Source organism: Egretta garzetta, unplaced genomic scaffold (assembly GCF_000687185.1).
Source record: "Egretta garzetta isolate BGI_Z169 unplaced genomic scaffold, ASM68718v1 scaffold425, whole genome shotgun sequence".
Classification (NCBI taxonomy): Eukaryota; Metazoa; Chordata; class Aves; order Pelecaniformes; family Ardeidae; genus Egretta; species Egretta garzetta.
The window spans coordinates 3,780,389-3,787,683 of record NW_009259796.1 but is presented as its reverse complement, the minus strand read 5'-3'; positions in this window follow the sequence as shown (position 1 = coordinate 3,787,683).

The window sequence follows — 7,295 nt, the reverse complement described above, 5'->3', positions numbered from 1 at the left end:
TTCGTTGGTCCTGGGTTATTTTTAATCTAATTCCCAACTTTGTTTCTGAGGATCACTCTTGAACTGTTTTTCTGGTATTTGTAGCTGGGATCCCAGGGACTGTACAAGTTATCATTTAACTTATGGTGCTTTCTTACTTATTAAGTGCTTAATTTTTTTTGTTATATTTTTGCACTAGTGTTTGTACTAAAATAGTACTGAAGTGATTTCTCCAAGATTGAAATCCTTTTCTGCAAGGTGCTGTAAACATGTAGTAGGAAAACAGTATTGTGGGACTCCTCAGAAATACACCACATTGCAGGATTTGAGTCTACAGAGACCAGTCAAAGAAACAGGAGCAATAAAGTATCGCTCTAGTATTATACACAAGGAAATGAAACATAGACAGAATAAGTGATGTGTGTAAGAATACACAGAAGACTGAAGAATCTCTATTATCTATTTTCATCATTAGTTGGTAGGATTGTATTATTTAATGGGTTTGCTAAATTTTAATGAAATTTTACTTCTAGTGAAAGGCTGCTGTGGCGTACACTATTCTAGAAAGCTGGATAATAAACTCAGCAACAGCTTGCCAGTATTTATGAAAATAGTAAAACAATGGTGTTTGGAATTGTGGAAAGCTATTAATAGCAAGAGAAAGTATAAAAAATAATTTTAAAAGGTCTTTGAAAGAGAAGATGAGGAGCATAAACTTTGATTGGTAAGGGAGACAGTGAACATGCTTCCTAGTGATGGGTTAGTTGAAGCGGTTTTGGAAGAAAGAACTGAGAATGCAGTGAGCCCCAGTCATTTCTGAGCAGGAGTGGATTCTCAAGAAAAGGCTGTGTAGAAGCAGCAGCAGCCCAGATTTTTTTAGCGGTTCATAATCTCTGTTTTCATGTTCACAACATTGTTTCTAGAAATTCTGTGCCAAACCTTATTTCTATGTGTAAACCTGTTTGGATGTACTTATGCTGTGAATTCTGACAAGTTAATCTCTAGCAAGGAGATGTACATCTGAAGTGAGAATTTGCAGAGAGGCAGCTCTGATGCGGGTTGGCAATAAATGACATCATTTTGGGTTCCAGCTGGCCCATGAAGATGTGATAGACTAAGCTTGAATTAGAAAACTGTTCCTAAAGCTCCAAAGACTCATGGATAGAGCCTAGACCCTGATTAGGCTCTTAGTGCTCAACAATATTGGAATTTTTAGTGGCTGGATCCCTGAAAATCAGCCTGTTAAGCATATGAAATCTGTGACGTTCTATCAGGGACTATTACAGCAAGAAGTGCTGCTTTTCTCTGAGCATGGGAAACTGAGTTCAGAAATCCATGGAAGAGTTGAGGTTTCCTAAATCTGTTTCTTCTGCCATAATCGTCTCTGGTTTTCTTCTAGTACTACTAAAACCAGAGACTTTAAATCTCTTGCCAAGGCCTTGTTTTCTTTTATACAGTCTGTTGGTCTTTGAAGCGGAAAATACATGAAAGACCCCACACAATCTATTTCAGAATTTGCCATTGGATATCTCTTGCTTTTAGTAGCCATACCTACTGCACAGAGGGCCTCTCACATACACACAGCATTTGATCTAGAAGTATTTGGAAACAAAGGACAGAGAGGCTAAGGGCTACATTCCAGCATTCCCACTTGTGGCTAGTATTGTCATACGCCCTTAGGAAGTGTAAGCACCTACCAACTCTGGTAGTTTTATGCTGCAGGTGAGTGCAAACATTTTCATGTAGGTGGAGGATGGGATGAATCTTGCTGAGCTTTAAACTTGTAAGGTGTGAATATTAGAAAAGATGCTGAAAGAATGGTGAACCTGTGGACCAAAGTACTCATCTCAAAAATAATAAAAAATGGGTTTCAGTTAGAATATCTAAGAAATAAGGAATAGTTAGGAATTAAGTAAGAAATAAAGTTTATTCAGGGAACTGTAAACTGGGGGGGGGGATGTTGGTGGATGGTTTGGGGTTTTTTGGGGGGGGGGCAGGGCTGGCTGTTTTCTTTGAAGGAAGCTTGAGTTAAATATGTGCAGGCTGCTACTTTGTAGGAGGTAAATGTTTGTAGAAATGTTTGGGTTTACCGAGAGAATTCCTAAATGAATAATAGAAATACAAAATTACTCTCTGGTTTTTATGTTGATAAAAGTTTGACTATATAACCACCAGTTTATAAAGAGAGCTGACCATAGTAAGGATTCATGGAGAACCCTTTTCAGACATACTGACATCTAAAGGAGGTACTTTTAAGGAGGGATAAATTTGAAATACAATGTGGTTTTGTTTTAGATAAAGACTTGTCAAGGAGGATTGTGTTAACTCCATATTGGAGAAGTTTCCCGCTGGAGCTCTTTGGGTTTCTGCTCAACTTGAAGGATATTTTAAATATTCTTGCAGGTTCTGTTTCTGTAGTTGTCTGCTTTTTTCCTTCAAAGTTTCACTGCAACTGGGATCTACATCTATTTGTGCACAAGGGGAAAAAGAGAAAATTCATCTCACACAGGCTGAACAAGAGAATTAATAGTTTCAATACAGCAGGTTACAGAGAAATTTTTAAATACTTTATATTTTACTATTTTTTGGAGTCTTCACAATTTAAATCTAATACTGGGAAACTATTAGTTAGGGATTGAGAGAAATAACGGCAAATTATTAGTTATGATGGTAAGTGGTAGAAAATATACACAGCACATAAGGAAATGTTTAAATTATGTCAACAATTAATAGTTCTGAAAAGAAGATTGGCTGGCTGGTGATTACTTTTTGTTTCCTTGAGGATTAGCTTGGAGAGAATTACTTTTGTTCTGTGTGTTTTATTAATGACTTTGGCATAAACAATGGGATTATGCTGATGAAATCTATTGATGACAAAAACTTAGGAGGGACCGTAAAGACAGTTATATTATAAAGGAAAGAACTGGACAGCCTTGGAGACCAAAGTAATAGAAAATCAATAAAACAAACCCCAGGGCTGGGCACCTGGGACTCAGTGTGTCTTCCAGAGGCTTGCAGCTGGAAGTAGTTACAGAGGAAGAGGATCTGGGTTCATTGATCGCATGCTCTTCCTACACAGGAAGAGTATTGAGCCATCAGTGTGACATGGCTGTGGAAAAATGAAATGTGTATCCAATGAAGTGCTCCCAAAGGGTGAGTACTGCTACTAATGTTCACGCACTCAAGAGACCTCTCTGGGTATGTTGTGAGCAGTTCTAATCACTCATGATCAAAAGATGTGGATACAAACTAGAATGTCCAGCCAGGATCATTGAAGGAATAGAGAACTCCCTGTACAAAAGGAGACGGAAAAACAGGATTTATTCAATGTCAAAAAAGAAAAGTTGAAGAGGCTATTGTGGCTGTTTGTATCGGGAAGGAGAAGAGCTTTTTTTTTTTTTCTTAATATTCTCAAAATGGTACCAAATAGCTGTGCTTAATTTTACAACTAAGTTATATTAAAAAAAAATTTCTTTTCCAATTAAAACAACTTGAAGGTTTTGGAATTGCCTAGTTACTTCAGTACTTTCTTGTTTTTAAAAACAGAAGGAGAAATTGCGATGTGTTTGTCCATGTTACATGCAATCCCTTTCCCTTCAGACAGTGTGTGCCGGAAAGTTGTGGTTTTGAGACCACAAGGGAGTAATGAATTTCTAGGTCTAATCCCAAGTTCACAGGAGTCAGTAGGCAGTGGGTTAATGCTTTTGAAGCAACAGTTGCTTGAACACTTTTTGTAGGTTGAGGCTGAAGCTCCAGATTGGTGGCCTAAGACAAGTCATTTACCTGACCCTTAAAATGACATAGGGAGGAAAAATAACTTAGCCATACTGAAATAAATCTTTAAAAGTATTTGGGCAAGTACTTAATCCTGATAGATATAGTTTCAACTTTTAATCTCTGAGAAGTTCCTCACCTTGACTGTTTTACTCTTACGTGAACACTCAAACCAATTGCGGATTCTCCGATCTAACTGCCCCTGTGGACTCAGCTGCTATTTGAAACCCTGTATTGCTGTGGTTATGATTTTCTTTTTAAGCTTCAGTAGTATATGTGGAGAAACTAATAGCTTAGTTCAGTATGATTTGACAGAAACAATTCCCCTTCAGAACATGCCAGTTGTGGTCAGCTCTCCTGATTTTTTTTTTTTTTTTTTGGCACATTAACATCCATGTTTGAATGACTGCTAAGACTAGGGTCTGGCACAGAAAGGAAAACAAAAAATGCAAATTCAGATTGGAAAGCAGGGTATTTGCTGCCCTTTGCTGTCCATGACTTCACTGCCAATGAACTTTCACTAGCTTGTGAAATTGGAAACGCTTTCAAAATCCAGAGGAGGGAATGCGCAGTGTGCTCTGCATCACACTACATGGGCCATTCACAGGGTCTATATGCAGACCCCTGATATAGAAGAATTTTCTTTAATATCTGAATGTGACATGGAAAATATATGTAGGATTTTAAAATGAGTTTTTAATCACAAAACTAGTCAGCAGAGTACTTAACACATTTTTGAGGTTTGTTTAATTTTCCTTTTGTCACATTAAAATGACTTTCTGTTTCGGAAACCATACAGTGGAAGTCCCGAAGCAATACCACTTGACTTATCTTGTAGGTATAGTTCAGGAAGGATCTGCAGCCCAACAAGTATACGACAAGAAATTGAATTTTGAAACAAAAACCAATTAATTTTGTACTTTAGCTATTTAGGTGCAGGCAAATTACAGCCAGAAAGATGTTCACTATGTACATTATACGCCCAACTCTATTTTTAGTCAAGAGTCAGAGCTGGTCCTGCCTGGACCTGACTCTTCTAGGCAGCCTGTGTATTTCAAACCCGAGTCTTGGAGTTTAAACCCTTTACATCCAGCTCAGAGAGGCGCTTTGCCTTTCCTTTCTCAGCCTCCCCCATGAGCAAGCAATCCCCTCCAAACTCTATAGCTGTAATAGTGATATGTGTTTTAAATCCTTGGGAATCTCACTGTTGGGATGATGCTTATGCCTTTTAGTTGAATGGGAGTCTTACTAGCTTTGAAAGACTGTGGACTATATTCTGATTCTTAGATTTCAGATATGACTCTTGATAGGTTTTTTAGTTTCATCATCTTTGACATTGCTATGAGCCCAGATTTCTATGTAATTTGATCAGGATTAATCTTTAACATATCTGCCATTCTTCTTTTCCCATAGTTAAAATAACAGATGTAAGTCCTGCTTCTTTTTTGTGCAGCTTTATTTTACTGTATTGTTGGAAATTACAAATGTCATGAAGATACATTTTTTTATGGTAATGGATATGGGGCCAGAATAATTATGCCTTAATTACCATTTACAATTAGGTTGATCTTTTTGAAATTAGAAAAAAAAATATTTATTTGCTGTGCATATCAGCATATGAATAGAGCATGCTGTTTACTGAACACATGCAACTTTTGTCTCCATACAGAAGGCAGGCAAAGCAGAAAAACAATCTCCTGCTCTTTCGCTGTCTGAAAAAAATAGTTCTGTCTGCTTGCCTTACTATTCTTTCCTCTTAGATGCATCCTCGTCTTGTTGGATGATGGGACAGCAGAGCTAACTCTGCCCATTCCATATCCATTTTCATCCACTCCATGCCCAGTTGAGTGGTACAGAAAAGAAGGTGAATTATTAGGCAGAATTTCATAGCTCGTATCTCCATGGGGGCTGATTTTCATAGGACCCAATTCTGTTAAATTAGTGCTGTGTGCCTAAGTGAAATCAATTACAACAGTAGGCAGATATTCCTCAACATAAAACACCTGGGGGGAAATTCAGTCTGAAGCCTGTTTAAAGTCAAGGAGGGTCTCGTTATCAATGTACTTTTTGTACTTGTTAAGACATATGTTTGTCTCACAAGTTGATAGTATATATGTTATTGAGTCTTGAGGGTTAATCACTTTGAGTATAATAAGCTCGTTTTGCTAAACTGGTTCTCCAGCTGGTCTGAATTATCACAGCCCCATTGCTCTTAAGTTTCTTCCACTTCTATGAAATGTTGAGTATTTCCCTATTCCTAGCTTCTTTATCTTCTTTTTTGCTGGCTTCACCTTTAGGGGAAAATAATCTGTATTGCAATAAGGGTTAAATTACTTTATCTTTTTTTGTAAATATACAGTATAACAAGTTGTAATGTCACTCTGAATGGAGCATTTCTGGTTTGTATTTGCCCTTTATCTCATTATAATGATGCCAGAGGTCCGATGTAAATATCCTTCTGTTCTGTCCAGCAACCCATACTTTAATTTAGTATAATCGGAAAATAATAACTTCTGTAAAACAGCCTGTCAGGGAGAAATAATAGAGCTGTTAGGCATTTGGCAAAACTCCATTGCATGCTGCTGAGATACAATATTGCAGTTTTGCAGGATGTTTGTCAAGCTACTTGGTTGCTGTAATGTGCTGGGAAGATCTTCCTATCATCAGACAGCACCTGACAGAAGGCTGAATAGCCAACTCTTCACAATTTAATGAGCAAACCTGGAGCAGTAATCCCATCAGGAAGGACATGTAGTGTCCCGATTACTGTATTTGCAACCACTGCTGTACTTACTGCTTTCATATGGTACCATTTTTTTTTTCTCCTACTAAGAAATTATTTTTCATGGCATTAACTGTGAATCAAATAGACTCTGTGGAGAGATAACTTCAAAGTGTATCTGGATCATTCAGTTATTTTTTGTATGTAAACCATATACTAATTTTCTGAGGAGGATTTTACTTTTTTATTTGCAGTACTTGAAGAAGCACCAAAGTAGGCTTTAAAGTGGTTGTTACAAGAAGGCATGGACTTCTTTTATCCATTCTGTAGTGACTGGCAGCAGTTCAACTTGTTGCAGGCAGAGCACTTTTAGCATATCCAATATATGGACATGTGTAAATGTCTCACATATGGAACCCCATACGTTGAGAAATGTGCTACTGCCTTCTGTGCACTCCTGAACACAGTTCTGTAGGACTCATAAATAAAGAAAGGAGGGGAAGGAAAGGCAACTGAAGGGGGGAAAAATGTATAAATGCTAACAGAAGCCATTAATTACACTCAAGGGGCAAATTAATGGGAAAAAATAGGATTATATTTTTTCAAAAGATGGTTCAAAACCACTTTGTAAACCTCTTCTTCAGTAAAAAACTGTCTGAATTGCAAGCTTTCCCAAATGGAACAAGCTTTCATAGAATCATAGAATCATAGAATGTTTAGGGTTGGAAGGGACCACTAGTGGTCATCTAGTCCAACCCCCCTGCAGTGAGCAGGGACACTGCTAACTAGATCAGATTGCTCAGAGCCCCATCCAACCTGG